Source organism: Trichosurus vulpecula, chromosome 1 (genome assembly GCF_011100635.1).
Source record: "Trichosurus vulpecula isolate mTriVul1 chromosome 1, mTriVul1.pri, whole genome shotgun sequence".
NCBI classification, from domain to species: domain Eukaryota; kingdom Metazoa; phylum Chordata; class Mammalia; order Diprotodontia; family Phalangeridae; genus Trichosurus; species Trichosurus vulpecula.
In genome coordinates, this window is record NC_050573.1 from 79,717,250 (window position 1) to 79,739,381 (window position 22,132).

At 41.2% G+C, this 22,132-nt stretch overlaps 1 pseudogene; it reads left to right on the plus strand.

The window, feature by feature from the left end:
* Nucleotides 1-3,333: 3,333 nt before the first annotated feature.
* On the plus strand, nucleotides 3,334-16,679 carry LOC118845270 (annotated as a pseudogene).
* The last annotated feature ends 5,453 nt before the right edge of the window (nucleotides 16,680-22,132 follow it).

Below are 22,132 nucleotides of genomic sequence, written 5' to 3' on the forward strand. Positions count from 1 at the left end.
CATGTATCTGCTACCTTTGAGGGAATAAATAACATGAATTTACATATCACCTAGGCTGCTTGCCTCCTTTAACCAAATTTTCAGGTCAATAAGTGCTTGCCATTCCTTAAGTATATAAGACTTCCTTGCGGAAAGAATAGAACAACAATTAGGAAGAGAAGTGGATTTCTAATTACAGACAAGCTGAATTTCAGAAGAAAGTTCAGAGACAAAGAACCATGTATTAGGCAGTTACAGAACAAAGTAAAATCTAATATAAATTTTAAAAAATCAATGGTTGCTTTTCTTATGCTATTTATACAAGATGTTGCCAGACATGAGGAAACATTTATCAAATCAAATTCATAAAAGAGTAATTTTGTAAATGAGGAATCCATACAGATTAATTTAGGTGACAAAATACACAATATATGGGAATTTGGCAACCCAGGAGCAAGATAAAATCTAAGATTAAACAGGGCGAGAATGATTTCACTCAACATATTCATTCTTGGAAGTTTCTTAAGAATGTAAGTGTCATCAGTGGAGATGTGTTGTGGCATCATTTTGAAAAATTCACAGACTCAGACATAAGCCATTTCCAACCCAAGTAAAGGCCATTTATTGAGGATTATGCCTGGGGTGGGCTAGGATCCTTAGAGAAGCCAGCAACTAGCAAAGCAAGACAGGGAATTTTATAGAGCAAGAGATGCAGTCACATAAAATAATATATGAATATGCATTACAGAATACATGAATAATGAAATATGGGAGGTGTTTGCTAATATGAGGAGGGGTCCTAGCCTTGGTGGCACTGTGCATATGGATACCCAGAATGCATACAGAAAAGCCCACTTGGGGTGGAGTATTAACATAATGTAATGATATTATAATAAGCCTCTCATGTCCTAAGTTCACCTAAAGAACAGCCTTTGCTATTACTGAATAGGCATCCACTCAGGGAAAGTCCCTTCCATGATTTAGTGGTAAAATATCCTGCTTAATATCCTATTAGTGCTGCTTTCTTATTGGCTGACTATCATGGTCCTGTCTAAAACTACATGGATGTGGTATGTGATTGAGTTCCGGGACATGTCTGCCGTTTTATTAAGGCATATGAGGAATTTGGAATGTTGGGGGCAGCAGCTACTGGGGCTAGGTGCAGTGGCTAGACTCCATCAAAACACTGGGAAGTGAGCAACATGCTGCTCCTCTCCCCCCATACTTGTGTCTTTAGTGGTCTCTTAGTCACTATTCAAATCTGTGCCTTCATTTTTCTCACCTTTTCTCTCCTTTTCCTTGGCCTATTTCTTATTTCTTCCTTCAATCATAAATCAAGTCACCGTATAGATAGGCAAGGATCACAGGGCTCATAGATCTCTCAACCAATCTTGAATCACTTTTCCCCAAATGCACTGGAAAGTGAGGGAATAGGGGATGTTGTCAGAATGCTGATAATAGGGAATATACCTTTGGCCATGTAGTAGCAATTTAGATTTGAAGATCATTCCCACCCATTAATAGGCCATGTGACCTGCTTACCTCACAGGAAGCCTAGGATGCATGTGGTGGGAGGAACCTCCTGACAGAAAAAGAAAATTATGACACAGGAAATGGTGAGAGGGAGATAGATGTTATGGTTGCTAATGGCTGCCCTCTTGATAGTTAAAACTGAACAGGTTGACTTAGCTGTACTGTGAGTTTGTTTTGGGGAAGACCCCAGCAGGGGGTCAGAAAGGTTTTGGGATGGCAAGGCTCCAGGATGTTATATTGTGTATTGAATGTTTTGGGTTCCTTGCTGTTATGATGAAGTTGACTGACTGGATAAATAGCTTGTGGTATATGGTTCTCTGGTGTCTGAATAAATGGTTTACTTCTTCTACCTTCTATGTGGAGAGTCTCATATACTTTGCAATACAGAACTACATAGGCATTTTGACAATTATCATCTGCACTATTATTATTGCCTTGCTGTTACAAGCCAGTTCTGGGATGAGTAAGTATGTGGCCTGAGATTTGGGTGAGTTCATAAAGAGACTCCTTTATTCCCAATGTTACTTTTTTAAAAAATTAAGATTTTTATTTTTAGTTTACAACACTCAAATCTGCATGATTTAGAGTTTCATATTTTCTTCCTCCCCTCCCATCTCCTCCCCCAGACAGCATAGAATCCAATATATCTTCTACATATAACTTCACATTAAACTTATTTACACAATAGTCAAGTTGTAAAGAAGAATTATAACCAATGGAATGAATCATGAGAAAGAAGAAACAAAACCAAAATAAAAACAAAAGAGAAAAAATAACAAAAGGAAAAAAAAGGATTGCAAATAGTTTGCCTCAATCTGCATTCAGATTCCATAGTTCTTTCTCTGGATGTAGATAGCTCTCTCCATCATGAGTCCTTTGGAGTTGCCTTTGAACCTAGTATTGCTGCGAAGAGTGAAGTCTATCAAGGTTAGTCATTACAGAATCAATGTATCTGTGGTTGTGTATAATGTTCTCCTGGTTCTGCTCTGCTCACTCAGCATCAGATCATGTAGGTTTTTCCAGGTTATTATGAATCTCCCCCATTTCTTATAGCACAATAGCATTCCATTACATCCATATACCACAACTTGTTCAGTCATTCTCCATTTGATGGGCATCCCCTTAATTTCCAATTCTTTGCTATAAAGGCCTCATCTCTAAAATATACAGGCAACTGAGCCAAATTTATAGGAATAAAAGTCATTGCCCAATTGAGAAATGGTCAAAGGATATGAACAGGCAGTTTTCAGAGGAAGAAATTAAAGATATCTATAGGCATATGAAAAAATGCTCTAAATCACTATTGATTAGAAAAATCCAAACCAAAACAACTCTTAGGTACCACATCTTTCCTGTCAGATTGGCTAAAATGACTAAACAGGAAAATGATAGATGCTGGAGGGGATGTGGGAAAATTGGAACACTGTTACATTGCTGGTGGAGTTGTGAACTGATCTAGCCATTCTGGAGAGCAATTTGGAACTATGCCCAAAGGGCTATAAAAATATGCATACCCTTTAACCGAGCAATATCACTTTTAGGGCTGTATCCCAAAGAGATCCCACTAGTGGGAAAAGGACCTGTATGTACAGAAATATTTATAATGCCCCAATGTTACTTTTTGCTCCTTGGTCACTGTGTGGAGTAATCATGAGAGAGAACTAGCAGCAGAGCATCCTGCCTTCGTCTTAAAGGGACAACTGAGACACAGGAGCCTCCCCCCATGCCTCGTTAAGAGTAGGAACCTCAGACTGAATAATTCCCTTCTGAATTTTTTTCCCCTAGATACCTCCACGATTTTAGGGTTTCTACCAATGCAAGATGTACCTTGACATGAATGGATCTTGTTGTGCATGGGGCAGAAGGATTCAATAAAAGTTATAGCGGAGGAGCATAGTTAAGGGGTCCTCAGGCTCCTCCCTCCATAAAGGAGATCTGGCATCATTTCAAGGTGAGTGATTACCACCCCCTACTCACATGGTCATTTCCATCTCTTTCTTAGATAATACTCCTTGTCACAATCATGGTATGGCATCTTTGTTATATTAAAGCTCTTTGATGTCCTTGTCATAGCTACTTGTGTCCTGTATCCTTAACACAGCCAAAATCCGTATTCTTATGACACTCATAGTCATCCTGTGTCCCTGTCATATACCTTGGTTCACCTATGTCACAGCAACTCACTGGGCCTTTGTATTCCTGTCACAGATATTGTCTCACTTCCCTATTATAATCATTTGTCCTCTGATGTTTAGTTCCCTACCACAGTCACTAATCCCTCTTCCTCCTACCTGTGTCCTCTCCCAGGTCTGATGGAAATTGTTAGTCCTTTTGGAGCCTGTCTTGCTCATTCTGTCATTGCCTTCTTCCTCCTCATTATGATGCCCAAAATGGCCTTAGGTAAGTATTTGCTTCTGTTTATTTGGTTTCTTCTGGCCTGGAACAAGATCTTTGAAGGCTGACAGTTGAGCGTATGGAGATTCTGTCCTACCCTACTCTCCATGTTCTCCCAAGTCATACCCCTGATATTCTTCTACTCCTTTCTTGGGATTTTCTTAACTTCCCTATGCTCTCTCTGCTAGGGCTTTTTCATTATCCTCATAATCTATTCCCTTCTTCTTTACTTCTCTCTCTCTGAAATCTCCCACCATACTTCTTCCCTCCCCATCCTATTTCAAGGTTCCTTTCTTTTGTCCCTTTTACATACTGAAATTTGACCCTATTTCTGCTCTGCTGTTCTCCTCTTTGACCTCTTATCCCCTCTTTCTGCCTGATTGAACAGGGGACTTCTCAGTGATTGGCCCTGCAGGACCCATCCAGGCCTCACTTGGGGGAGAGGCAGAGTTATCATGTTACCTGTCCCCTCCTCAGAGTGCTCAGCACATGGAAGTGATGTGGTTGCAATCCACTCAGATGGTACATCTCCATCAAGATGGAGAGGATAATTTGGTAGACCAGGCCCCCAAAGGAGGGTGGAGCTGGTGAGAGATGCTATCACAAGTGGAAATGTCACCCTGAAGATACGAGATGTGAGACTCTTGGAGGCAGGAAAGTACATATGTCTCATCACAGATGGTTTTCACCAAGAACAAGCTGACATGGAGCTGAAGGTCTTAGGTAAAGAGCTGGGCCCTAGACTGGGCATGTTTGTAGGCATAGATGGGTGAAGAGAAACTTTCTTCCTAGCTCTGTGATTCCTGGAATCACAGGATGTCCTAGCTGAAAGGGACCTCTTAGTCTATCCACTCCAATACTTCTCTGAACAAGTAATGTCTCTCTACATGCCCAGCAGGTATCTATTTTCATTTGGCCTGTATTCTTGGCCCCTTACTTCATGCCTTGTTCATGGAAGATAATTGATGAATACTTGTTGAATTTAATAGAGTTTCCAGACTTTACTTAAAGACTTCTAATGAGAAGTCATGTACTTCCCTTGGGTGGCAGCCCTTTCTACTTCTGGATAAATCTCATCTTTAAAAAGTTTTTGTTGACATCAATCTTAATCTCTCTCTGCAGCTTTCACCCATTGCTACTCATTCTGTCCCAGAGAGACAATCAGAACAAATATTAACCGTTTTCCAAAGACTAGTTCTTTAAGCCTGCAAACAATTGTCATGCTCTAGCTAAGTCTTCTCTTCTTCAGGCTACAATAATCACAGGACTGGAAGAATGAGAATGCTGAACATTACCAGTTTTGTTTTGGCATAACCTCAAAGCTGTTCACCATCCTTGTCTGCCTCCTCTGGGTTCCCCTGGAGTATTTGCCAGCTTTTCTCTGGGAATTTTGATATTCTTTCCATTCCAAAGACCACAGAATTAACATACTTGGGGCAGGGGCTGGAGGAGCATGATAGGCATTGTTAAGATTTGGCGAGCACATAAAGGAAGAAATTCCAAACAGTCTCCTTTGCAAGGTTTGCTGAGAAGAAGAGAAAAAAGGAAAGTGGGAGAAAAAAGAAAGCTACAAAGTGAAGGAATTACAAAGGGAGGTTGTAAGAGCAGGAACATCATTTTTGTATTTCTCCTTTCTCCCCTTCCTCCACACACATTGTATACCAATGCTTCTTCCTCAGCTTCTATAGCAGTTAAGCACAGATAGATAGACTAGAACAAAACTACCAGATGGGAAGATATGGGGGATGATGAAGAATAGTACTTCTTAAACTAATATGGCCTGGGAACACTTTGGGGCTTGAGAAATATGGACAGTCTATAAGCTCTGGTCCCAGGGACTGGATGTGTGGGATATCCTTAAATTAAGGTGGGTTGGGATAGGGAGTGGGAGCATAATGAGGAAAATCAAAACTATTTTGATACTGCATTTTGTGTTGTGATTGAATCACCCTTAACTTGAATCCAAATCACATTAAGTTGACTTTAATTTTAGGTGGCAACGTGACGCTGGATTTGTTGTCAAAGGACTTGGATTCAAGTCCTGGCTCTCTTATTTACTAACTGAGTGATCTTAGACTAGTCAATTAACTTCTACACACCTCAGTCCCTCACTTATAAAATGAAGGAGTTCAACTAGTTGGTGTCTAAGATTCCTTCTTGTTCTACATTTTTAATAAAGGACCAACATTCAGGGTATAGTGGCTAGGGAACTATATTCAGAATCTGAAAAAAAAAATGATTTCAAGTCCTACCTCAAGCACTTAGTGGCAGTATATTACTGGACAAGTGATTTTGCATCTCTGTGCCTCAGTTTCCTCATCCATAAAATTAGAAGGTTGGACTTGATATCTAAATTTATGATTGCATGATAAGTATGATTGTTTTATATTCTCTATTCTCTCACCTTAGTCTTCTACAGTGAGACTGGTTTCATCTCTTTTCATAATTTTAGGGTACCATTGAGGGAATAGTGAAGTCATCTTTTTCTAATGTTTTCAGCTTGAGTCCTCATCCATTATGCTCTCACCACTGTTAATTGCAAGTGATTAGTGACACAGTTCCATTTAAGCAATTAACATCAATTAGCTTTTTAGAAAGGGATATTTACTAAAATATTGCAAGAACAAAATTACAAATATTTCCTCCCAACACCTGGGCTTTGATCTTCCCTATTCCATCTCAGTCCCTGGGGGAGTAGAATCAAATGTAAAACAGTTTCTACATAGCATCGTTCCCAGCAAATTGACTTCCAAATATGGCACAGCTATGGATGGATGAGTCTATATCCATATTACAACTCACCTGGGTCATTTAGGTTCTTTGGGACTTTACTCTTATCTGTATGACTTCTGGTAAATCTTTGCAAGGCCCGTAGCCCCAAGATAACCTGATAGTATCTTTTGAAGATCACAAGATTGTAGCCGTCTCCAAGACTCCTTCACCTAAAAGAAAGAAAGAAAGCACACTACAGAGACAGAAGCAATAGCACAGCTGGGTCTTCTCAGTTTCAAGGTAGCTCCAAGTAAAAAATAGCCCCAAATCCCTGTCCCACCTAGAGGCCCACAGCAGCTCTTTCTTATTCTGGAACACCAGTTGCAAAAATGTAAATTTAGGCTTGAGGTATGGAAAAGCTGCTTAACAATTACAACAACCCCAAAATGAATGTTGCTCCATTGTGAGGTAGTAAGCTACCTCTTCTTGTGAGTCTTTAAGCAAAGGCTGACTGACCACTTTTAAGGCCAATCTTAAAGGAGATCCTGCAAGTATGTGTTGAGCAAGATGAGTCACTGAATTCCCTCTTATTTCTGAGGTCAGCTCAGTATAATGACTATCCAAAAAGTGCATAAAATTGGCCCCCTATCCCACTTGTAGTCCATGGTGTCCTCATCAGTACAGCCTACTGTTGTATGTCACAAATGGGGCAAACTCCAGGTGATGTGGCCTGATCTGGGGATGCAGAAAGGGGATATGGACATGGTAATGTTATTGGTGGAAGGGAGAAATTGCCTGTTCTAGGGTGCGAATGTTGGGGCAGGGAGCAGCCACAACTGGAGGAACTGAGAATTTGGCCACATCTATGGCTTTGCTCTCTACTCAGTAGGGGTATGGGAGTTGGAGATGGGGAGAAGAGATGTTATAAGGATTCTAATAAGAGCTTTGGTTCTCATATTTATATGCAATTGTGTTTTAGGTGATGGACCTGAGTCACCGACTATGTCACCAAAATTATCTATACTCCTTATTGTCTTTTGGATCCTGATTTTAATTTTTTTAGTTTTGAATCTGCTTTCACAAGGTAAATATCAGAGGAACTGGGGGAAGGGCTTCCTATCTGGTTAGTCAGGAGTGACTGGTCTGGGAAGAGAAAAGGACTTTGGAACCCTGGGTCTTAGGAGCATGACTTTTACTGAGTCCTTGGTCATTTGCACTGGGGTACTCTTTGGCTTTCAGTCCATATCCTTCAAGGTCAGTCATCCCCACCCTTAGAACCCTGCTCCTCCCAACTAACCTTCACCTGCCATGTGAATTTCCTTCTTATACCATCTCCTACTCTATGTTGCCATTTCATGGCTTTCTTTCACCATTCATTCATCATATGTTGGTGAAGAACTTAATGTGTACCAATCACATGCCAGGCTGTGGTTGTTGTTGTTTAGTCATGATACTCATGTCCAACCCTTCATGACTCCATTTTGAGTTTTCTTGGAAAAGGTACTGGAGTGGATTGCCATTTCCTTCTCCAGGTCATTTTCTAAATGAGGAACCTGAGACAAACAGGGTTAACTGACTTGCCCAGGGTCAGACAGCTAGTAAGTGTCTGAGGCCAGATCTTAACCCAGCTCTTCCTGACTTTAGCCTCAGCATGTCATACACTGCACCACCTAGCTGCCCTCTTCTAGGCAATATTGAAAGACAACTATTTCCTCATTCTATGTCAGTCCCAATCCCTGCCCTCGGTAAGTTAAGGAAGTAGGAGTCTGAATAAGGATCATCTTTGACTCCAAAACATTTGGAAAAAAACTTTAAATCAGTGAGCATTTTTAACATATTGCTGTGTACTTTGCTTTATGGTCTGGACTGAAGAAAGAAGTAAGAAAGGTAAGACCACTTGCCTTCATGAAGCTAACAATCAGAGTGGGAGTAACTCATGGATACAAATGTGAGATGAGAACAAAGGGAAATATAAACAATATATTGTGAGATATCTGAGGAGGGAGAAACCACTTTTACCTGGTTGTGGGAAGGGGTCAAGAAAGACTTCAAGGAGGATGTGGCCCCTGAGATGGGCCTTGAAGGGAGAATGGACTTAGACAGAGATAGGCATAGCTTAGACACTATTCTCACCTCAGGAGTGAAGCAAAGAAAAGGGAAAGGGCAGGATGAGTAGGAAGAGCAAAGATTAGTACAGTCTGGCAGGAACGTAGTATATATGAATCAATCAGTCAACAGACAAGAAGCATTTATTAAGTATTCATCGAATGTCAAGCCCTGTTCTAGGTACTAGGGACACAAAGAGAAAAGGGAAATAGTCCTTGCCCTCAATGAGCTTACATTCCATCAGGAGAGACAATGGGACCCTCGAAAACTTAAACACAAGAAATACAAGATAATTCTGGAGAGATGTATTAGTGTCTGGAAGATGTGATCTGGAAAGATGAGATATGGAAGATGGCAGCTGAGCCAAGACTTGAAGGAGACTGTAGATTCTAAAAGATAGAGTCTAGAAGAGAGAACATTGGAGGCAAAGGTGACAATCGATGCAAAGGCATGGAGAGGGAATGGAGGGGGGAAGAACTGCAGGAAGGCAAATAGGACTAGACCTTAGAACATTTGAAAGGATGTTTCAACAACGCATCTAGCAGCTGTTGTGGGGGTGGAAGATCAACACAAGCCCAACAACAAGAATGCTACCAGCATGCTGCAAAAGTACAGGTTCCTTTGATCTGCTTTAGTAAGGAAAGCATCATTAAGGGGTTGACAAGCTTACTTTAATTCAGCATACAAATATCATTCACTTAATTCAGGGGAAAAAACCAGCACCATGAACTTCAGAGCAAAATACAAACAAAGCACAAACATCAACACACAGACCTTGTCTGATTCAAATCCCAATACATAGCTACCAGAGTTTAACAAAGTCTCAGCATCCGGGTTTACAAGCTGGAGGGCTCTTAGCTACAGCTGCCCGAAGTCTCCACATCAGCACTACCAAGAGTGAGAGCCCTAAACAAATTACAAACATCGACAGACAGACCAAATACAGATTCATAGTTACCAACATCTAGGTTCAGCCCAGGAGCTCATAACGAGGGCTGGTCCAGAGCCACTCTTGCCACCACTGCTGTGGGTGAGAGCTCCAAAGAAGGGAAAGCCAACCCCTGGTTTTATATCTTTTTCAGGGTCAGGGGTGAGTCACACATGCGACTCACACATGTGACCTAGAATCATCACAAAGAGGCAACTTAAACCCATGTGGTCTAAAAGCCTCTGCTGTCCCAGACATGTCACTCAAACTCATGTGTAAACTAGGCCCTCCCCTGAGTCAAGGAGGCACCAAGGACACCCAAATCTAATCAAGGAAACAAAGGCCAAACTCTTCAAGGGCACTTGGTTGAACTAAGTGCTAAGAGCCCATTTTGCTTACCAACACAAGGTAGTCATGCATAATAAGGCTCTGAAAGTGGGGCTAGGTTGTAAAGAGTTTTAAGTGTCAGACAAAGGAGTTTATATTTGACCCTAGAGGAAATTGTTGTTTTTATTCCATCATGTCTGATTCTTGGTGATCCCATTTTGGGGACTTCTTGGCAGAGATACTGGAGCGGTTTTCCATTTCCTTCTCCAGTTCATTTTACAGATGAGGAAACTGAGGCAAACAGGGTTAAATGACTTGCCCAGTGTTACACAGCTGGCAAATGTCTGAGACCAGATTTGAAACAAGGAAGATGAATCTTCATAACTACAGGCACCCCCTTTATCCACTATGTGACCTAGAAAGCCACTGTTAATATATAGAAGATAGATATCATTATATACATGGGCTTTAGCAAAATCCCTTTGGCAGCTGAGTGGATGATGATTGGACAGAGGACACCCACAAAGGAAAGAGACCAACTGGGAGACTCTTGTAACAATTCAAGTAAAAGTTGACAAAGGCCTGTATTAAGGGGTGATCATATGAACAGAGAAGGAGATTAATGTAAGAGATGTTTGGAAGTAGATAACAGTATTTGGCAACTGATATATAGATATAGATATGTGTAGATATATACATATATACATACATATGTATAGATATGTGTATATTTGTCATATATGAATATATGTATATGTGTATAAATATACATACATATGTATGTGTATACATGTGTGCGTATACACACACACACACACACACACACACACAGTGCCAAGGATTACTCTGTTGTCCCCAACTTGTATGATGGTGTATTGACAGGTGCAGGGAATTACAGAAGAGGTATTGATTTGGTGAGAAAGATAAGAGGCCTGCTTTTAAGAGATTGAATTGGACATGCTTACAAGAAATCCAATTTGCAATGTCTAAAAGACTGTTTGGTGATGCAGTCTTGGTGTCGTAGAGAGAGACAAGATACAGAGAGATACATAAAGATGTTAGTCATCAGTTTAGAGAAAATAAAGTCATGAGAGCTGATGAAGTCACAAAGATAGCGTAAGTAGAGAGAGATCTGAGAAGGAGATCAGAAGAGTCGCCAAGCATACACTGACAGGAGGTAGGTTACAGATCATGATATAGCAAAGGAGACTGTAGAGTGTTTGTCAGAACCAAGATAGAGTAGCTAAGTCAGTCATAGCTGATCATCTTACAATATTGCTGTTACTTTGTACACAGTATATTTCACTTTGCATCAGCTCGTGTTAGTCTCTCCAGGTTTTTCTGAGAACATCCTGCTCATCATTTCTTATAGCACAATAGTATAGTGTTGTATCACAATCACATACTACAATTTGTTAAACCATTCCCCAGTTGATGCGTATTCCCTCAATTTCCAATTCTTTGCCCCCAGAAAAGAGCTACTATGAATATTTTGGTACACATAGGTCTTTTTCCTTTTTGTTTTTTGTGGTTTTTATATCTTTTGGGATACAGACCTAATAGTGGTATTGATAAGTCAAAGGGTATGCATGGTTTTATAGTCCTTTGTACAGAGTTCCAAATTGGTCTATAGAATGGTTGAATCAATTCCCAACTCCACCAACAGTGCATTAATGTCTCATTTTTCCCACATCCCCTCCACCATCCATCATTTTCCTTTTCTGTCCTATTAGCCAATCTAATAAGTATGAGGTAGTGGCTCAGAATTGTTTTAATTTACATTTCTTCAATCAGTAATGAGTTAGAGCATTTTTTCATGTGGTTATAGATAGCTTTGATTGCTTCATCTGAAAACATATCTTTTGATCATTTATCAGTTGCAGAATAGGTCTTAGTTTTATATATGTTTGAGAAATGAGGCCTTTATTTATTTGTTCTTTTTTTGCCCTTCCTCCCCCCCACCCACCACCCCAAGGCCACAATTGAGCATGGATATCCTTATATATAAGTATTGATATATACATACACATATACATATATACACATACTATATGTATATACTTTTCCTAAGAGATTCTACTCCTTATCTTTTTCTATGTTTATGCATATCTTTTTTCCTATCTCTCCTAACTCATATACTTTACTTTTACCTTCTACCTTGCCCTCCTTTTAATTAACCTACCCCAACTCCAGCAATCCCTCCCTTATCCTCCCATTCCCCTAAATCTAAATACACTTATACATCCTTTGACCTATTCTGTCGTCCTCCCATCTAAAACTCCCTCCCTTATCCTCCCATTCCCCTAAATCTAAAGACCCTTCTATAATGCCCTTTCAACCTGTTCCCTTACCCTCCACTCTAAAGATCCCTCCTTTATCCTCTCCCTCCCATCCTCTTAGAGTTTTATTTCTTTCTAAATTTAGAAGACTTTTATACTCTTCTAAATGTTTATGTATTTTCCCCTGTTAAATCCATTCCTGATGAAAGTAGGTTTCCAGAACAGCCCCCCTACCCCATCTAATTCTTGTGTTCTTCCTCTTGTACCTCGTTTGTATAAGATAATTACTCTTTTAGCTGGTGTTGAATGGTTTTACTTTTTGAAGTCATATCATACTCAGATCTACCCCAATCTTTCTTATAAGCTACCTAATTACTAGTATCAATTTTAGACATAAGTTTAACACTTGCCATACATAAAAGGTAAACATTCTGTCCTTATTTAGTCCCTTGTAATTGGTCATTGGTATGTAACTTATATTTTTCTTGATTCTTGTATGCCAAATCTTCTGAGTTCAGTTTTTTTAACAGAGTCCTGAAAGTCTGACAGTTGATCAAATGTCCATTTTTTTTCGTTCAAAATTATGCTTAGCTTTGATATTTTCAGAGGTCCAGTCCTTTGGCTTTTTAATATATAGTATTCCAAGACCTACACCTTTAGCTTTGTCAGTGCTAATTTTTATGTGATTATAATTGTGGTACTGTTATATGTAAATTGGTTTTATCTTTTTTTATTTTGTAGTTTTGTTTTTTTTTTTAATTTAATTTATTTATTTAACATATTTAGTTTTCAGCGTTGGTTTTCACAAGAGTTTGAATTACAAATTTTCTCCCCATTTCTACCCTCCCCCCAACTCCGAGATGGCATATATTCTGGTTGCTCTGTCCCTCAGTCAGCCCTCCCTTCTGTCACCCCAATCCCTCCCATTCCCTTTTCCCTTTCCCTCTTGTAGGGCAAGCTAAATTTCTACTCCCCATTGCGTGTGTATCTTAATTTCTAGTTGAATGCAAAAAACTTTTTTTTTGTTTTTGAATGTCTGTTTTTAAAAACTTTGAGTTCCAAATTCTCCCTCCTCCTCCCTTCCCACCAACCCTCCCCAAGAAGTCAAGCAATTCAACATAGGCCCCTTGTGTATCATTATGTATAACCCTTCCACAATACTCATGTTGTGAAAGACTAACTATAATCTGCTCCTTCCCAACCCATCCCCCTTTATTGAATTTTCTCCCTTGACCCTGTCCCCTTTGGAAAGTGTTTGTTTTTGATCACCTCCACCCCCATCTGCCCTCCCCTCCATCATCCCCCCCCTTTTTTATCTTCTTCCCTCTTCTTTCCTATGGGGTAAGATATCCAATTCGGTATGTATGGTATTCTCTCCTCAGGCCCAATCTGATGAGAGCAAGATTCACTCATGCCCCCCTCACCTGCCCTCTCCCCTCCTCCCACAGAACTGCTTCCTCTTGCCACCTTTATGTGAGATAATCCACCCCAATCTGTCTCTCCCTATATCCCTCTCTCAATATGTTCCTCTCTTATCCCTTAATTTGATTTTATTTCTTTTAGATATCTTCCCTTCATTTTCAACTCACCCTGTGTCCACTCTCTCTCTGTCTCTCTCTCTGTGTATATACACATAGATATATACATACATCCACATCCACATATATATATATATATATATATATACATAAACATATATACATATATGCATATTCCCTTCAGCTACCCTAATACTGAGGTCTCATGAATCATACACATCATTTTTCCATGTAGGAATGTAAACAAAACAGATCAACTTTAGTAAGTCCCTTGCAATTGCTTTTTCTTATTCTTTTTCTTGATTACCTTTTCATGCTTCTCTTGATTCTTGTGTTTGAAAATCAAATTTTCTATTCAGTTCTGGTCTTTTCACTGAGAAAGCTTGAAAGTCCTCTATTTTATTAAAAATCCATATTTTGCCTTGGAGCATGATACTCAGTTTTGCTGGGTAGGTGATTCTTGGTTTTAATCATAGCTCCATTGACCTCCGGAATATCATATTCCAAGCCCTTCGATCTCTTAAGGTAGAAGCTGCCAGATCTTGGATTATTCTGATTATGTTTCCACAATAATCAAATTGTTTCTTTCTGGCTACTTGCAGTATTTTCTCCTTGATCTGGGAGCTCTGGAATTTGGTGACAATATTCCTAGGAGATTTCTTTTTGGGATCTATTTGAGGAGGCAATCAATGGATTCTTTCAATTTCTATTTTGCCCTGTGGCTCTAGAATATCAGGGCAGTTCTCCTTGATAATTTCTTGAAAGATGATATCTAGGCTCTTTTTTTGATCATGGCTTTCAGGTAGTCCAATAATTTTTAAATTATCTCTCCTGGATCTTTTTTCCAGGTCAGTGGTTTTTCCAAGGAGATATTTCACATTGTCTTCCATTTTTTCATTCCTTTGGTTCTGTTTTATAATATCTTGATTTCTCATCAAGTCACTAGCTTTCACTTGCTCCAATCTAATTTTTAAAGTACTGTTTTCTTCAGTGGTCTTTTGGACCTCCTTTTCCATTTGGCTAATTCTGCCTTTGAAGGCATTCTTCTCTTCATTGGCTTTTTGGAGCTCTTTTGTCATTTGAGTTAGTCTATTTTTAAGGTGTTGTTTTCTTCAGTGTATTTTTCAGTATTTTTTTGGGTCTCCTTTAGCAAGCCATTGACTTGTTTTTTTGTGGTTTTCTTGCATCCTTCTCAATTCTCTTCCCAATTTTTCCTCTACTTCTCTAACTTGCTTTTCCAAATCCTTTTTGAGCTCTTCCATGGCCTGGGACCAGGTCATGTTTTTCTTGGAGGCTTTTGGTGTAGGCTCTTGCACTCTGTTGACTTCTTTAGGCTGTATGTTTTGGTCTTCTTTGTCAGCAAAGAAAGATTCCAAAGTCTGAGACTGAATCTGGGTGCGTTTTCGCTGCCTGGCCATATTCTCAACCAACTAACTTGACCCTTGAGTTTTTCAGTGGGGTATGACTACTTGTAGACTAACGAGTTCTATGTTCCACATTTGGGGGGGATGTGCCAGCTCTGCCACACCAGCACTGCTCCTTCCCCAAGAACCCCCAACCCAGACTGGGCTTAGATCTTCAGCAGGCTGTGCACTCCTGCTCTGATCTACCACTTAATTCCTCCCACCATGTGGGCCTGGGGCCTGAAGCAAAAACAGCTGTAGCTGCCCCACCTCTGCTGCCCCCGGGGCTGGAAGCCGAACTGCGAGCTCCTTCCACTCCTGCAGCTTTTCCCACTAACCTTCTCCATTCCCTTTGGTGTTTGTGGGTTGAGAAGTGTGGTAACTGCCGCACCTCACTGATTCAGGGTGCTAGGGCACTTTCCACTCAGCTTGTGGTCTGGTTGGTCCACCTATCTTGTTGCTTGTAATATTTTGTTCTTAAATTGTGGGTTTCAGAATTTAACTATAATATTTCGGTGAGTTCCGTCTGTTTGTGGAGGAAATTTGGAGAGCCTAGAAATTTCTGATGTATTTTTCCATCTTTCCAGAATGCTTTATCTAAGGGCTTCTTTCAGTATATCTTCTCAGGTCACTTCCCGGGCTGTATGAAATCAATGGGATCCTGATTGTGACTTGTGTATTGGAACTTGAAGCAGCCCTTTATTACCTGTGGATACATCATATATGCATAGATAAGAAGGGGCTAAGTAGGGTAGAACTATGATGGAGTCATGAGATGTTAATAAAGCTCCAGCTGGGCAGTCCCTAAGTAGCCCAGATCCTGAGGTTCCTTTAGTATTTGTGCATTTCTGACCCCTTCTAGCTCTATATTTGCCCCTCCATCCCCAATTCTGTACCTTTCAGACCGTGTACTTCCCTGAACTCTGGTTGGGTTCCTTTATCTACATAGTTCTGGCCCCTTGTGTCAACCGGTCCACGTGTAGGCATCCTTCTAAGTGCTCCCCGATCCTGAATTTTTCCCTACTCTCTTTGCAAAACTGATCCAAATCTCCTGGTCTTCACATAGTCTTGACCCTCAAGTGTGACCTAGTCCCTGTGTAGGCCTGAGATCAGTGTGCCCCCACCCCATGCACTTACCTAAAGTATGGAGGACTGGGACTCTTCTAAGTCTGTATTAACTCAAATAGAATGTGGTGCTTAAGACATAACTGGAGCCCAGGGAGGGGATTGGAGAGGGTTCAGAGGGTGCAGGGACTGTGAAAGGGCCAGAACCAGATGGTCCCAGTCCTGTTTCTCCTAAACTCCTAAGCTCACAGCTTCCTTTTGGCTTACAGGGTATCTTTATGACTGGACATTTAGATATGACTGGACAACTTTGGCACTGGGTCATCTGTTGGTAATATTAAAGAGTGTGTCAGTATACTTATTCAAACGGTTTGTCATCTGACCCTACCAGTTCCCAGAGCTGACAATAAGGTGACTTCAGGTGCGACCTCCATTTGACTTAATTACTGATGAGTATCCCCACAGGCAGCTGATGAGAGACCAAGTTGAGCCTAGGGGAGTTGAGTTGGGCATGTGGGTAGCATTGGTGTAGAACTGGAAAAGGATGATACGGATGAGACAAATCACCACAATGAGGTCAGTGGGAGGCTTGGGGTCATAGGGTAGGCTGCGGAAGACTGTAGACTTGCCTCAGACTGGCCTGGGAAGAGGACAGGAGAGGGAGGTCAAAGAGAGGTCACTCTCCCTCTCTTCTTCCCACTCTCCTTTCCTTCCATTTTCCTTAGGCCCTTTCTCCCCTCTGCTCTCTGCCATCTCCCTATTCTCTCCTTCTCTGCTTCCTTTGGGTATCTCCCTTTTCTATTTTCTGTCTATACACTTCCCTTTCCTCATCCCTCTCTCTTTTGCTCTAATGCATGTTCTCAAACACGTGCGTAACCACTGAGCTGAATCAACCTGATCCGGTATATAAGCTTGTTTCCTTCCCTTGTTCCTGAGTGAGATCAAAGAGGCAGATGCCATGCCCAGGTCTCTTAATTTGTAGTGGGAGTTGGGGGTGGGGTTGTACAGGAGGTGAAACCCCTTTGTCTTCTCTTTCCAGTGGCTGAGAACCACCTTCCTCTGCCAGGCTCCCCAGTCCTTGATTTGCTTAAAGTCCTTGACAGTCAGATCCAACCCTCTCAATCAATCACTATCGGCATCCCCGCTCTATGGATCAAGTTTTATGGCTCATGGTGTTCATTTACTCAATAAATATTTGTTAAGAACCTACTGCATGCCAAGCAGTCTACTAAGGCCTGGAGATGCAAAGAATGGCAAAAGACAATCCTTGTTTCAGGAAAGAGAGAGGCAACATTCAAACCATTATGTACAAATAAGTGACATACAGGATAAATTGGAGATAATCAGCACAGGAAAGTCACTAGAATTAATGGGGAGGAAGAACATGTTTTCATAAGAGGTGCTATTTTAGCTGGCACTTGAAGGAAGCCAGAGAAGTTGAGTAGCTAAAATGAGAAGAGAGACAATTCCAGACATGAAGGACAGCCAGTAATAAACCCTGGAGTTGTGATATGGAGTGTGTTGCTCAAGTAACAGGAAGATCGGTATGACTGGATCACAGAGGACATGGGGTGAAAGGGGTAAGTTGTAAGAAGACTAGAAAGACACTGGCAAATTTTAAAGGGCTTTGAATGCCAAAGAGGATTTTATATTACATCTTCTTTTATGCAGCTTGAAACTCTGCTCTTCATTCTCACCATCACCTCCATCCATCTTTCCCAGGCCATCATCCCTACACTAACTGCACTCTTCCCTTCCCTATTCTATTCCCAATTTCTCTTGGAAAACCAGTTCAGCTCTCCACTTTCCTCTTCCTTTTAGTCCCTTGCCCCCTTACCTTACTGCCTAATTTGCCCTGCAAAGCCTCAGCTTTGGATCACTCCCACCATCTTGTGGCTTTGCTCCTACACACTTGCAGCTGACAGAAGCTGGAGAAAATCACAAAGCCATGCTAACTGGGACCACTATAAATTTATGTCACATTGTCTCAAATTGAACTCTCACTGCTCCAAGGCAGGCCTTTAAAACTTCACTAATTATTTCACTCTCCCACTCACCACAGTGACTCTTCCAAACCTTTTCACCCTTCACAAGCTTCCCATCACTACCCCACTCACCTAGCCTCATATTAAACTAAAAATTTGAGAGACATCTCTGTTTTTAAAATTGCTAAGAGATCTCTCTTCTCTCCTCTTCTTCATCTAATATCACTCAGATGCCTCCTGCCACTATCTCCTCCCTCACTCCTGTCTCACACAAAGAAGTGGCTCTTCTTGCCAAGGCAAACCCCTCTATGCATACAAGTGGTCTCCTTTCATTCTGCGTCCTCCAGCAGATTTCTCCCTTTATCACCCCCACTCTCTCAACTATCTTTAATCTCTCCATATCTGCTTGCTGATTCCTTGTGGCCTATGAACATAAACATGTTTCCTCCTCTCTAAAAAAAGAAAAAGTACCCATTGATCCAACCATCTCCACCACTACTGTCATATATCTCCTCCCTTTTTTGGCTAAACTGCTTGAGATGAATCTACAGTAGATGCCTCCTTCCCTTCCTCTCACTCTTCTTAACCCTCTACAGTCTGGCCTCTAACTCACTATTCAAAATAAACTCCTCTCTTCAAAATTACTAGTAATCTGCTAATTGTCAAATCTAAAGGCTTTCTATCAACCTTCATCCTTCTTGGTCTCTCTGCAGCCTTTGATAACTGTGATGCCTTTTCTTTTGCCTGTTGTTGTTGGTCAGTTGTTTCCAACTTTTTGTAACCCTATTTTGGAGTTTTCTTGGCAAAGATACTAGAATTGTTCGCCATTCCCTTCTCCAGCTCATATTTACTGATGAGGAAACTGAGGCAAACAGGATTAAGTGACTTGCCCGGGGTCACACAGCTAGTAAATATCTAAGGCCATATTTGAACTCATGAAGATAATGAGTCCTCCTGATTCCAAACCCAGTTCTTGAGCCACTGCAGCTTCTGGCTGCCACTTTCTTTTGTTTAATACCCTCTTTTCTCTAGATTTGTGACACTTCTCTATCTTGGTTCTCCTCCTTCATTTCTGACTACTCACCTTCACTGAATCTTTCTCCAGGCCAGGTCTACTAACCATAAGTGTCCCACAAGGTTCTGTCCTGGGCCTTCTCCATTTATTCTATTTTACCCAGTGGTCTTATCATCTCACATGGATTCAGTTATAATCTCTCTGCTGATAAGTCTCTATTTGTCCAGTCCCATCCTCTCTCCTGACTTCCAGTCTTGTATATCCAACAACTTATTAGAGATCTCAAAACCAATGTCTCATAGATATCTTAAGGTCAATATGCTGAAAACTTAACTATTTCCCCCCCTCAAATCTTCCCTTTTCCTAACTTCCTTTTCCCATTTGAGGGTACCTTATGTTCCTAAGCATCCAGGTTAGCAACCTAGGAGTCATCCTTACCTCCTCACTCTTTCTGACCCCTCCCCCATACCCAATCTCTTGCTAAGGCCTTTCATTTTTACCTTTGTAACATCTCTCATATATGCTCCCTTCTCTCTGACACTGCTACCACCTGGAGAAGGCCCTTATCACCTAATACCTGGACTCTTGCAAATGCTTGTTAGTGCATTTCCCTGCTTCAAGTCTCTTAACACGCTGCTCTAGAACATATGTCTTCAAATTCAAAAAATTCTAGTGGCTCTTTGTTACCTCCATTATCAAGCATACGATCCTCTGTTTGCTTTTGCAAGACCTTCCAAACTTGGCCCCTTCTTACCTTTCCAATCTTCTTATACCTTACCCCCCTCCATGTCCTCTGCAATCCTGTGATACTGGCATCCTGGCTCTTCCTTGCACTCTTCACTCCATCTCCTCACACTGGGCATTTCCACTGTCTCTCCCATGCCTGGAATTCTCTCTCACTTCACTTTACCCTCCTGCCACCCCTGGCTTCCTTTAAGTCCTAGCTAAAATACAGAAATGTCATAATCACCTGTCACCAGTAGATAGGCTATGTGAGGTGAGAGAGACTAAGGAGTTGAGGATGATACTTCACTCTGAACAACTGTCATTTTCCCTCCTCCTCCCTAGCACTTTTTCCTTCCTACTCCTGACAATTTTTGTATCCCATGCTTCTGCTTCCTACTTATTTTAGTCACCTCCCCAACATTAGTCAATACCTATGGAACAGGGGCCCTTTGTGTTCCTCACCCCCCATGTGGTATCTTGCTCAGTAATTATTCTTGTTTTTAGGTGACTACATGGAAACTCGTGGGCTGTGCTGCATCCAGCCATGGATGATTGATCACTGAGGAATTTGCAATGGTAGATGCCTGCTGAGCCACAACAGATGATGCCTCATCGAATATACCAAAAGCAAGCTAATAACCTTCTGGACTCTCTTTTCCATTCTAGCCTTGAAGCTTGGGGGCTCTTTAATGTTGCAATAGGAGCCTCGGGTTGAAGAAGGGATGATCATCCTCTTTTCCACCCAGCTACCATGTATCTATGATCACATGGTCACTTCTGACTCTTGTGTATTTGTTCTGTCCTGACTTTACTCATTTCCCCCAGCTGGATATGTCAAGCACTGGCTGGTAGCTGGTTATTGGAAAGGTCTGAAAATCCTGAGTTCCAGTCAGCAATTGGATGTCAAAAAGGACCATTTCTGCATCAGAGAAGATGCTACCAGAAGGATGTCTGACACAAGCTTGGCATTTGCTCTGACAATGTCCAAGGCGAAATGTAAAGTATCTGGTTAATGAATTGCAAACTGCTTCACAAGACAGGTAGGTGGCACAGTGGAAAGAGTGCTGACTCTGAAATCAGGAAGACTCGTCTTTGTGAGTTCAAATCAGGCCCCAGACACTTACTAGCTGGGTGACCCTAAACAAGTGACTTAACCCTGTTCGCCTCAGTTTCCTCATCTATAAAATGAGTGGGAGAAGGAAATACTCTAGTACTTCTGCCAAAAAAAACCCAAATGGGTTTACAAAGAGTTGGATACAACTGAAACAACTGGATGACAAAGACAAAAAGTGCCTTATGTTTTGATACAGTTTAAATATTACCCACCAGCCTATTGTGCATGTAAGAATAAGTTACTAAAGCCTGTTAAAATCACATTGTTAAAGCATATTATGATTTGTCTATACTTAGCATTCCTTTTTGTGAGTAGGAATAAACTACTTGTCCCACTCCTGATTTATATTGTACTTTAAATACCTTTAAATACCTTTGTTACTTTCCCCTTTTGAAGGAAACAGAGACTGTAAGAAACTGCCTCATTTTCTTCAGCCTTCAGGGTAGGGATTTGTTGGCCAGCCAATGCATATAAACCAAAGGAACCTTCTTTCACCAGAGGCCAGGCTGCACAGGACCAAACCCAAGTCAACCACATGTTTAGTATGGGACAGTACTAAAGGTTGGTGCCCCAGCATCTGAGGTTAGTACTTCTAGGTTATGTCTAACATCTCAATACCTGTGATATCGAGAAGGGAAACCCACAACAGCTACCTGGGGGGTAAATAGTCCCATAAAATAGTCCCATCATCATGACTTTTGGCTGCTCAGGCAGCTACCCTACTGTGAACATGATCCACTGACTTAGAGGGAGTGGGGAGAACTCAGTGGAGCTGGGTATGCCTCTCCTAGGAATCATTGCTGACCCCCTCACTCACCTTCCTTCCTCTTGTGGTTTCCCGAAGATCGGAACACCTTATCTCACAGTGACAGCTCCGGTTTTATCCATTTATTGATGCATCTGCTTGCTCCTACAATGGCCCATTCATGTTTCATTTCAGGTTCCAGTCTTTCCTTTGTAAATGTGATAGGACCAACAGTTTCCTGAGGCAGCTTTCCCAACTTTCTGATCAAGCTTCCTCCCCTCCA